The sequence below is a fragment of the Aptenodytes forsteri genome, unplaced genomic scaffold (genome assembly GCF_000699145.1).
Source record: "Aptenodytes forsteri isolate BGI_AS27 unplaced genomic scaffold, ASM69914v1 Scaffold241, whole genome shotgun sequence".
Lineage (NCBI taxonomy): Eukaryota > Metazoa > Chordata > Aves > Sphenisciformes > Spheniscidae > Aptenodytes > Aptenodytes forsteri.
Window position 1 is genome coordinate 3850954 of NW_008795252.1, and position 12277 is coordinate 3863230.

At 39.6% G+C, this 12277-nt stretch overlaps 1 protein-coding gene across 2 annotated transcripts in view; it reads right to left on the reverse strand.

Moving 5' to 3' along the window:
- EPS8 (epidermal growth factor receptor pathway substrate 8) overlaps positions 1-12277 on the reverse strand; it is a 144472-nt gene that overhangs the window by 109222 nt on the left and 22973 nt on the right. For both annotated transcript variants that reach the window (XM_009278987.2, XM_009278986.2), the window contains exon 2: positions 559-701. The gene's annotated coding sequence lies outside the window, so the exon portion shown is untranslated. The remainder of the gene's footprint in view (positions 1-558; positions 702-12277) is intronic.

Below are 12277 nucleotides of genomic sequence, written 5' to 3' on the forward strand. Positions count from 1 at the left end.
GTTTTAAAGGGGGGGGGGGGGGAATAAAAAAACCATGCACTTACATAAAAGGCTTTGGGGAGTTTCATTTTCTATGCAGCTGGAAAGGGAGTGAACGAGCACACACGCGCACACACACACACGCATTTTTAATCATCCTCATGCTGACAGAAGCCAGTCACTACTTCTGTTATCAGACCCCCACAGCTTGTATTTCCATGCTATGAAACGCTAAGGCAGAGGGTATAAAACCACCTCTAATTAAAAAGGCACAGTGATACCATCTAGTACAACTCACCAACTGCTACAGATTTGAAGTTTGGCCTCACCAGGATGTTACTCATTCAGTGGAGGGAGAGGAAAAAATAATCCATAAACATACAAACAAATAGTAAGGATTTCCTAAGGTTAGCTGATAACCTGGATCACTCTCACTTTCTTTAAGCTCATCAGTCACCCTCTGGGAAAAACAAGCAAGGCAGGTGAGTCTTTGCATCCAGAAACTTATGGTTTGTAACAAGGTGCCAGTTGTTAAAGAGACAGAGAGAGAGAGAGAAGCTGCGCTTACGCACAACTCACCAGTGACCACTTGTGCAAATGCCACGTGCCTGGGATTAAAACTTCAGCCCGGGTAGATGCTGTCCCTGCCACTGCTTGACTCCGCTCAAGTGGCTGGCATCTCTCCAGTCACTCAGAAGGCAGCTGCCCAACAGGACAAATCACTGAAAAAATAGAAAAGAAACAGGTTCAGCTTTGCAATTCCACTGCGCATTATACAATCAGTTAGACTTGCTGAGCGCTGACTTCTTAAAATGTGATTTCCCTTATTGCATGAGAGGGAGAAGTACATTTCTGATTAGAGTTCATCCAGTACTGTCAAACGTGAACTTTCTAAATACCAGTAATATCAAAAAGAACTAACAGGAACCTCACAGTCAAGCTACTTGGACAACCTCTACCCTAAACCCTGCTTTCACGCACAGCTTGAGGCTGGATCCCTCTTCAACGGTGGGGTGAGGAGTTTACAAAGCCGTGGACCTGACAGGCTCAGCAGAGCTGAGAAGGCTGCAAACCCAAAGGGAACGAGAGTGCAACGCGTTCGTACACACGTTTTGTAAAAGCTTGGTCAAGCACAAGGATGGAGGTATTGGTGAGAGCGGAGCCCCTTCCTCACCTCACATCCCCGTCCCCGTCGGGAAGCAACTGCTGCCCACGCAGCCCCGGCACTCAGCTGTGGCTGAGGGGCAAGCAGCCCAGGGTTGCGCTCGCAAGGCACCAGCAGCAACGTGGCCCGAATGGGAGAGAGATGGGAAAAAACGTGTTTGTACTGAGAGAAACTGGGAACAGCTCAAAAAACTCCCCACAAACCAGTGGGGCTGGAGCCCATGGAGCACTTGGGGAAGGAGGATGCAGGAAAGGAATAAGGTGAAAACCAAGATGAGAGGCAGAGGAAGGAGAAAGCAAATGCTGTAAATTTTTTTTTTTTTTTTTTTTTTTTTTTTTTGAAGGTGACAATGATGGTATTCTTTCATTTTCTCCTCAAATTTTTGCCGCTCCTCAATTTTGAATCTGACATTCAAGAGTTCGGACAAGCTTAGTCCTTTTCCGTTTCATTTCTTTAGTCATATCCAACACTTTGTTCTAACCTGGTTGTTCATACAAGTCACTTCCAGCTTCATAGCTGCACCATCCCAGGCACTGACTGGTCCTTCAAATTCTGCCAAACGTGCCCTGTTTACAGTTGAATTTTCTTATGAGTTACACACTTTGGGACATCATTTTGATGTTATCCCAATTCTGTGACTTCCATGAGAGGTTCCGTTCCCTCTCCCTTACAGGGCCAACCCTGCAGTGATGTTTTCCATTTTAAGATAAATCCAATTAAAAATAATTAAAAAGGACAGATCGATTTGATATAGCAACAGAATTAGGAAGAAGCAGTAACAAGTCAATCCAGTACCAGGGCAAGCAGCAATAGGTCAATTCAGTCAATCTGAATTGATCCAGTAGTTGCATTTTAATATATGAAATAGTATACTGAGCTAGTTTATGTACGGAACCTTATCAAGTTGCTTATTAACATGACCAGATTATAGTGGCGGTTTATCTGGTAATCACCTAATTCTGTCAGAAACTTAAAATTCTAATATTTTAAGGGAAGCTAGGCGACAAATGGTTTGCTGTCCAGGAAACCCAGGTTGAAGATACGATACCTGGGCACAGCACATTGAGGCAGCATGGGCTGCCTTCCGTCCATACCTCATTTCCCAGCCACCAGCCTTGGCCTCTCCCAGCTCACGGGCCCTGGGCAAGACCCTCTACCCCTCCATGCCCATTTTCTCCCTTGCAAAACATGGATAAAGGTGACAGTCTTCTCAATAAAATACAAGCGCAAATGATGAGGAGCACTCTAAGAGCCAAGTATGTTTAGTAGCATATCCGATGCTTACCAATACCCTGGGTCAGTGTGAGAGGGTTGCCATTGATTTCAGAGGAACCAAGGTCAAACGTTGAAAAAGCAACAGACCAGAGAGGCTCGGGAGCAATCACAGCGAGACCTTTGTATGTAGGTCCCTCTCTCTCAAAAGGGCAAGGGGGGAGACAGAGCCGCCTGAGGATACGCCCAAGAGGAAAAAGGGGCATGCTCAGAAGTTACCTCTAAATCAAACAGGGTCATCTATAAAGCTCTGAGACAGGGGAATAGGCTTGGCTGCATGCATACATATACACACACATATATATGTATATGTACGTATGTAAACAAGGACAGACTACACCTCTTTTCCAATAGTAACTTGTGATCTCAGTAGCTTCTTACGCAGAATTTAATTCTTCTCAGTAGTATGGAAGAACTAAAGAATTCTCCTAAGAAAAGAAAGTGCCAACCACTAGCACATTCATTGTTTCCAAGCTCCTTATCTCCAAAATTTGTGACAGGTTTTGGGATTCTCATCTGAAAGGCAATGTAAAACAGAAAAGGAAAAAACAGATTTCACTGGTGAGTCTCAGAGCTCGTCCTTGCTAATGTGATTTTACTGTTTGCAGCCCTGGACATGAACACAGTTAATGAATAATGACTGTGCAAACAAAATATCAGATAATGATGGGAGGGTGAGGGAAGGTGAAATAATTGTGTGGGTGGCTTGGATTGGATTTGGCATCAATTAGAAAAATTGATGCCCTTTTAATTATAGGAAAAAGGCTTTGCTAGAAAGATAAGACAGACAGGACAATCAAAACACTTTAGTCTGGATTTAAATGTATGGAAGTGGAAAGTTTGCAAGGTTGGGGTTTTTCAGTGTGTTTTCTTTTTATAATAAAAAATTTAGCTCTTTCTGAAAAATTACATCCGAATGCATGTATAAACCTTCAGCTCACTTCAAAGCTGTTACAGCAGAGATTTGTTCAGACAGCATAGATGTCTGCTTTTATCACTCTCTGGGAATATTACTTACTACAAGTAGGACTGCCTCCTACAAGGTACAAGATATCTTTCATTTCCCTTCTAGTAAGAGCCCAAGTCAGTAGGAGTTACAGCCACTTGAAGAATCAGTCCAATAACCTATCAGCATCACTTAAGATTCTCCCCTAATTGGTTTCACTGAATATATTATCAAAAGAGGGCACTAGAGATTGCCTCCGGTTTGATTAAGGTTGCACAGCACACGTTTCTTTCCCTGCTTTTATTCGTAATTCCAGCAGCACATGCCAAATCCTCACATGTGAGAAATGGCTAATATAAGCACATGAAACACATTGTCCTCAATACACCTTTAGTAAGCCAAAGTTACTTAATAATATCCTTTAAAAAATGTAAAACAAAAGGGAAAAGGACATCTCTCTATGAAACACACACAATTCCTCAACTACCCACTAAAGAAAAATGCCTTGCAGCTCTGGATGTTTTACTGCTGCTCTGTACTTCTACAGCTCTTTTCCAGTAACATCAACAATCACACAACCCATATGTACATGATCATTTCTACAATGAGATATAACCACTTCCGAATAAGTGCTATTTCATAAACAACCTTTACTATCCTACAATTTATAATCACCATTTCTATTATTCAGTATCTTTCATCAACAGACCATCAACCATCAATAGAAGATTTAATCATATTGCCCAACTACCTCTGCAGATGTGACTTACAAAGTGAAAGCACAATACAAGGCAGAATTTATCCAGGAAATAGGAACTGCGATACTTAATCTTGCAAAATAACTGAGAGATAATTTAAAATAAGGTATCTACAAAGAATAGTGTCTGTGCCAAGAGACTGTTTGTATTGGTTTTGCAAAGAGGGGACAGAATGTTCTCTTCCAAAGAACCACAGAACAAACTTCCTGAACCAATGTGAGTTTTCTTTTTGCTTGTATTTAATCCAAGTAAGTGCAGCCTGGCCAGACTTACTTAATAAGAAAAAAAAAAAATTCACTTAATTTGGCACAGCCTTGTCTTGAAAAAGCACAGTCACACCCTTCAAAGTGAGTGGAACTGGCCACCTGAACAGATCTAGAACTACTGCTGCTCTGTGAAATTACTAATAGTAGCCTGGAAGGGGTTTTTTTGGACCGTTTTTTTTGAACCATTTTTTCCATAACATTCTAAGCAGCTGTAATCAACTTTTTTTTTTTCTTCTTCTTTTGTTTTTTAATGCTAGTCTCTTGATGCACACCAGCAGGGTTTGAGAATGTAGAGATAAGAGATGCAGCATGTTGAGATGGTAAAGAAGCACAGAAAAAAGAATTTGAAGTCATCAAGCACCAGTTTATTTAACATAATATTTTGTTCCTAGATCAGTCATATATGTCTTCTAGCAAAAAAAAAAAAAAACAACAAAAAAAACCCAAAAGAAAACCCCTACTTCAGCTCAGCTTTTACCTCCTTTTGCCTTTCCAGAGCTGATGGGTAAGTCCACAGGTAAAAGCTTCTTTGCAAGGCAAAGAGAAAAGCATTACTGGTAAGGTCAAAAGAGACAACATATCGTTTAGTGTGATGTTTTTGTAAACCCTGTTTAGAAATAGTAATGGATTTAAACCAAAAAGAATTTATATACACCCTTTACCCTACATGAGGACACTGAGCCCCCCCCAAAACCACACTGAAATCTAACTCTACAACAGTTCTGTTTACATGTACATTTGTGAAAGTTTCTTGACTAACAGAAATCCTCATTTCACAAAACATACAATGCAAAACTGCTTCCAGAACCACTAGAAGTACAGTTTTTCCCCATCAATGTACCTGTCATATTTGCCTCACAAATGCCCATCTCTTCTCACAGTCTCACGGGCTCAGATGCTGCGTCATTTTGCCTGAAACGGGCAGAATGCCAAAAGAGATGGAAACCTCCCCACAACTCATATGCAAGTCAGACACTTCTTAAAAGATTATATTCAACAATATCATTTCAAAATGCTACACTACAATCCCACTGTAGAAGAGTCATCCTAAATAGACCGATAAAATACCTCCCAGAACTGGGAAGAATATTAAAAAAAAAAAAAAAAAGATAGAAAACTGATGGAAAGACAACAGAACTGCAAAATGTATTTCATGTTCCTTATACTGATACAAAGTTTCCTAAATCTGAGTCAGATGTCTGGAAGTTGTCCATCCTCATTGTTGCAGAAGTTCAAAATTGCTATAGGTTTTTTTTTACTACTATTATTATTATTATTACTGCCCTTTGAATGCTTATACCTTCCTTGGTTCTGTACATTAATGCCAGACTTGGTTTATTAACAGCTAACTGTTAGATGACTTCAGTGGCTATTTACTTATCACTGTTTCCTTGTTTACTTTTGCCTTTTTCCCAGCTTCAACTTCTTGCAGGGTGAACAATGAAATCTGTTTTACTTTTAGGTTCCTCCTGCCACAATGTTGAGGTTTCAAGCTCTGCAAGGATCAGGTTTATTCATTTGAAAACCAATCACTACCATTTTTATTTTGTTTTATTTTGAAATAGGAAACAAATTATATTAGTCTCAGGTTTTATAAAAGTTGTTTTCATATTTTCAATTTGGATCCACTTGTAAACTTGAGCACATAAAAGTTACACTGGCAAATATATTCATATATAAACCCTTAGTCTCCCTACCAGAAGCATATCTTAGTAGCATTCCTAAAATTATTCTTTTTTAAATTGAAGTAAAGAGAGATTATTAATAAAAGGCTCACATGGTTACGTTTCTGCTTTTCCGAAGTCAACAGACGGTTGGTCTTACATTTCAACAGACCCAGGATTTCTTGTTAGCGCTACAAGACGACGACTCTGTCTCTTTAGATACATGCATGCAGTAAGCAAACAAAACTGAGAGCAGCATATTATTCAGGAAGATTAGATTATTGTCTTAAAATACCGTTACAGACTTTAAAAGGATGCGCATGGAGGGTATCGCAGTTGGGAACAGGCACACGGATCTTAGCAGCTCAAGCATAAATTCCCCGCCTACTCCTGCGAAGGGAGATTGTAAGATTGTGAATGCTCTTAAAAACCACATCGACTATCAGACCTTTGACAAGGACTGATGCAGCTTAAAAGATGTGTGGGAACCATCACATGTGGTATCGGAAAAAGCAGTAAGAAAAATAATTTGTTTTTTGGAAAGGAGCAGGGGCCGCGAGAAGGGGAAGGTGTCTTTCTAGTCACTCTGAAGGGTGTTCAGAGTGGAGCTGCTCAGCCCTTGATTCCCTGACTTACCACGTTTGATGTGACTTGAAGAGCATTTTAAGTATCGATTTCCAGATACTACCTTGTGGCAAAAACACCCATCATATCCCTGTTCACCATGCAGATAGTTTGCATTCCCCCTGCACCACCCAAAGACATTTCATTTATTTCATTTTCTTTCACCCTACTACTGGCTTCGAAGGGGACGTTGTTTGCCACAGGTGCTCAGAGCAGCAGAAACTAGACCGTGAAAAGTAACTGTGCTAGTTCTTCTAGCTGACCTCTTTTGCTCAATTTTCCTGTTCAGCAAAGGGAAGAAAAACCCAGATGACATTCCACAGAAATAGGGAAACAAAGAGGATATGCACGGACTGGGGTAAAACAACATCCATCCTTCACATATCTCGGCACTAGAGCCTACCAAAACATCCACTGTCCTCAGTAGCAAAGACAATGAACTTTCCCAGCTGCTTGCTATCAAGTCCTTCCTTTGCTAGCCCTCTTGTAAAATGAGAGCTGAAATAATCCAGGCAACTGTCCCACTGTAGCCTGACAAGTCAGGTTCCTCTTATTTTTTCAGAAAGACAAAGCGCGCTACACAAAATGCCCAGTATTCACACTGAAATTTGACAAATAAAGAAACTTGTTAAGAAAACTTGCTAATCTTGCCTTGTGTAAATTTACTACAGCTCATTTATCTTGTGAGACTTCTAGAGACGTGGAGGAAGGAAGCTGGAAAAAAGGGAATCCCTTCACAAGGAGAGGGATGGGGAAGCAGCACGAAGGAGCAGTCAGTAACTAAATAGTTCAGAAGAAAACTCATGGCCAAAAGGTGAATGACCGAACATTTGGTTCAGACTGATATAAATTTAAAGCTGTGCAGTTATTAGTCCTTCCTGAACCCGACCCTTCCTAACTCTGTCACCACACTGCAAAACTGCGTCATCAGGCAGATCTTGAATTTTTTCTGTTTATCAAGGAAAGCACAGAAATCAGGCAGCCTTTTGAAATTGCTTCTACAAAGAAAAGCACAGAGGTTTCCACATCAATACACCTACAGAATTCCACATTATGGCCACTATGGTAATAAAAGTTATTTTAAGCACAGCCTGTAGTAATAAATCCGTTCTAGTGCCAATAATTTTCTCTTTGTAGCTGAGGAGCAGGGGGAGTTTCCCCATCATGACGTAATCAGAAGTTGCTTCCAAGCTATATCAAAACTTGGATTAATGAAATTTTTATCTCAAGAGAAGATAGAGCACACCATAGACATGGCCCCTGAAACATCTAAAACTTCTGTCAAGCTCATATAATTTTTTTTCCACACTCAAGCACATCAAGTCACATTGTTTATTCTCAATAATAAAACCAGATACTCTTCATCAGTACGTCCTATCCTTTCCCTGGGAATCACAAATAGGTGCAGTGTCAAGACATCTGGATGCCACGATTTTCAGTTCATCTCCCCATTTTCACAAACACCATTTCTGACCTATGCCTTTACATTTATCCCTAATTAGAATCACTGATGTTAGAGCTCATCTAGTCCACTGGGGTCAAAGCATTGCATCATAAGTGATGTTTTCCAGTTTCTTCTGATATTGCCCATCAAGGTAATAAAGCTTCTGCTCTAACTCAAAGCAACCTGCTACACAACTCAGAAGCTAATGACCTTTTTTCTTCCACTCCATCATTGGTACTGACCACAGTCTTTGAACTCATTATTATTTTCTGTATGACCTCTACTTCATGAATTAATGGTTTATCAGAATTTAATGTGCTTCATTGTATCGCATTCCAAGTTAAATCATCCTAAAAATCAATGCAACTACGAAAAGCAAGGTTTGTAATAGCTTTTATTAGTCTAGTAATGCAGCTGGGGGGGAAGAAGAAAAAAAAAAAAAAAAAGAGAGCAAACCTGTTTTCAGGCCAACTATAAGGTCTAATGAAAAAAGTGACACGTTATTTTGTCAAAAGAAGAATGAGAAACCTAATAGTCTGCCTACTCTGCAACAAGGACAAGGTGGCAATTTTCTTGGGGCCACTTTACTCCTTCAAAAGAATCTGCAATGCTCCCAATAGAGCATAACTACTAATTCCTATAAAAAACAGATTCAAACAACAAAATATATTTTTATAGTACTTATCACTACCACTTTACTACTTCTGTTGTTAGTTCCCATTGTGCTAGTACACATCACCAGGAGCAATCTGGTCTGGAGCAGGACTCTGGCCAGGACAGAGCTCACAATACTCTGAAAGGCAGGGATTTCTGGAGACCTTGCGCTAAATATTCTCCTCACATCCTACATAAGAATAACAAATATGACTATTCCTTCGCTGTAGGACAAGGTCCCCTAGCTCCATGTCCTGTAGGTGATGACTGGTACCAATGATGGCCAAGTACTCGTAAGGAGCCCTACGAGGGACAACTATAAAGTAATATTCCTTTAATAATTTCTACCCAGCTACTCCCAAGCCTGAGCTAGGAATCAGCTTTCTAAAAGGTCCCACTTCTTAAAAAAAACAAAGAACAATAAAACCCACCACTTATCTCTATAAAGGTTTTCTGGTTAATGTTTCTTTTATTGAAGCCTATTAAAAGGTAATGTTTTCAGTAATGTCTTGCAGTAATGCCCTTCTACAAGTTAAGGGTGTACGAAAAGGAAATCCTTATGTTTAAATATTTAAAGTGTAACCTTCCACCTTTTCTAAGCATCTCTCTTCCTCTGTTTTATAATTTCGGAACAAGAGTGTTCGTTCTTGATCTGATTCCAGTTTCTTTTTGATTTTCTTATATCATCTCATCTGTGCTTTCATTTGTCTTACTAATAAGGAGCTGATTCTGCAATGTGGCACATATAAGTACAGAAGTCTAATTAACATTCATTTTAGGCCAAGAGCAGGATTTACACCCCAAACAAAAAAAGCCTAATCCTGGGCTAACTGATCGTACATAAAAACAAACATGCAAAAAGTTCAACCTCCCTGCAAACTGATTAAAAAAAAAAAAGCCCCAAACACCATGGTTACATGGACACTTTTCCCTGGCTCTGTATTAACCTATCTGCATACCACTTGTATTTCCACACCATTTCTGCCTGGCAATTATGACCAAAACACAATAACCTAAAGCAACACAGCTAGACAAATTTGGAGCCACACAGCCAGAATAAGGACATTAAAGATCTACATGACCAAAAGGGACTTTCGTGCATCCCATCCAGAAGCAAAAACCATGAAAGCTAGAGGAAAGCCAGCCTATTAAGTTTCCCAAGAATGCCTAAAATTTTGTCTTGCCAATATCAACAAAGTATTTTAATTGTGTTTGGTTTTGTTCACTGCATAGAGTCATGTATTATCATTACCAATGCTTAACACACTCAAACATAAAAATCCTCTGAACAAACAATTCCTAATCCAATGTTTCATCATTTTGATCTTACCACCAGAATTCTACTGGGGAAAATAGATAAATAAAAGCAGAAATCCACTCTAACCATTTAAAATAACGTTCATCACTTTGTTACTTTATGCATTCAAAGCTACTTTTAGACTTGCAATTGTGGCCATAAAACATCACGTTCATGGTGCTCAATCAAAAAACAAAACAAAATCCCAAATTGGTAAACAAATTCAAGAAAAACATGGGTAAAATGGTGTTCACTGTAGGCTGAAAGAGGTTATGCCACATCTTTGCATGGAGCAATAAACTCGGGGCCAAAATACAAAACTGAAGATAGAAGGTTGTACTGGAAAGGCTGACAACACGGGTACCACAAAACACACCTTACACACGTGTGTTACCAGGCTTGGAACAAAAGCAGAAAGCTTTTGCTGTGTTCAGAGCAGTTTTAGTGCAAACCCATGAAGCTCCTAAGCACAACACTTTCTGTTTCTTCTCTTCCTCACCATCTCTCTCCTTTCACAGAGCAGAAATCTGGCAACATATCCCATGGAGTAGGACAATTCTGCAGCCTCAAGATCTGTAGAGGACCACAAATGTATCCTAAACTGAAGCTGCCTGTTTGGCAGTAAGGAAACCAGATTTTTCTGCTAGCAGAAGCAAGAACACAGCTCAGGTGAAGCCGGTGAAGCCGTGACCAAGCCAGCAAGGGTCCAGTCTTAAACTCTTATTAAACACACAGGTTTGCCTGTGAATACAGAATGGCCGTATATGTTGAGATTTTAATTAAATGTTAACGTCTGTATCATTGCAATTTATTAGGTAGTCTAATAAACCACAGCGTAACTTATTCACAGAATTGGGCTCAGCGACCTGCTCAGAAGCCTACCAAAAGCAAGGAGAGCGGCTGGGTGCTCAGCAAACCTCTCAACTTCTGTTATGGCAAAACACATTAAAGCAAAGAAAGAGGAAAATTTTGGTAACTCTCCCAGGAAGTTTCATTTCTTTGGAACATTACAAAAACCAGAGAAGAGAGACACCCCTTTTTAAGCCTAACGAAGAAAGCAACAGTTACCAGCCTAACTGGTAGCCGACCTTTACCAATTGTTTGCAGGAGATGTGATGAGGTGAGAAACTCTAGAAGCCTCTCCAGTATGTCAGGTAACCCACTGCATTATTTACATAGTCCAAGCAGTGTTGTTTGTCTTTGACTTCGAAACAATTTGTGCACCCTTATTAGAGTTTAATAATAAATCCACAGTTCCCCTCTGTTTGCCAGGATGAAATAAAGACTGCTAAAATAAAGGAAGGATGCACATGGGAGACACACAGGGAAGAGACGACAGAAAAACCTTTTGGTACGTCAAGATCATATTCTGGAGGAAACAAGTTTATTTTCCCAGGAGGCTCAAAACACTGCTGTTAGTGTCATGCCATGCCAAAAAAAAGCCCAAACATAAACCAGCTACTTCAGGTTGCCCACCTAGGACACAGACCTATGAAATACATGAATTATGTCAGTGGATTACACCAAACACACCCTGTGTGCAAAAACTTCCTGCAAGCTTAAGGAATTGTTTTAAAACTAGACGAATGAAGAAATGGGCCAAGGAGAAGTAAGTGACAGCTTTTAACTAGGGTGTTTCTAGAAGAAAGACCAAATCTAATACTGTCTTTCACAGCTCTGGAGCACTGAAATCTAATTTAATGCAAAAAAAAAAAATGCTGGTGATGTCTATTTGTGCACAAATTTCTTACGAGACATAAAAAGAAAAGATACAAAAGAACACTAAATACGCCCTTCAGAACCAGAAGTGGAGAGATGCCTTGTTGTTTTGAAGGAGGGCAATATTGGCCTGATGAAGACAAGTATTTTAAAAAAGTTTCTATTGGACTTAAATTAAAAGAGAAGTTTTTCTCAGAAACAACCAATAGACCTAGAGATGCAAAACTGATGTCTGTTTTGTTAAAATGCAGACATCCTCAGGAGGTTAAGTAATTCTGCAAGGTCTCACACATCTAAAGATTCCTAGCACAGGATTTAAATGGAATATTTAAGTCAACTTAAGAATACATACAAAAACCACACATGTAAGTGACTACCATCTTTATCACTTTCAGCTTTACCCCCTTCTAGCATATGTATACATCCACTATAGGAATTTTGTTACTAATATTACTATTACAGGGGCAAATTTGATCAAAACAATTTACA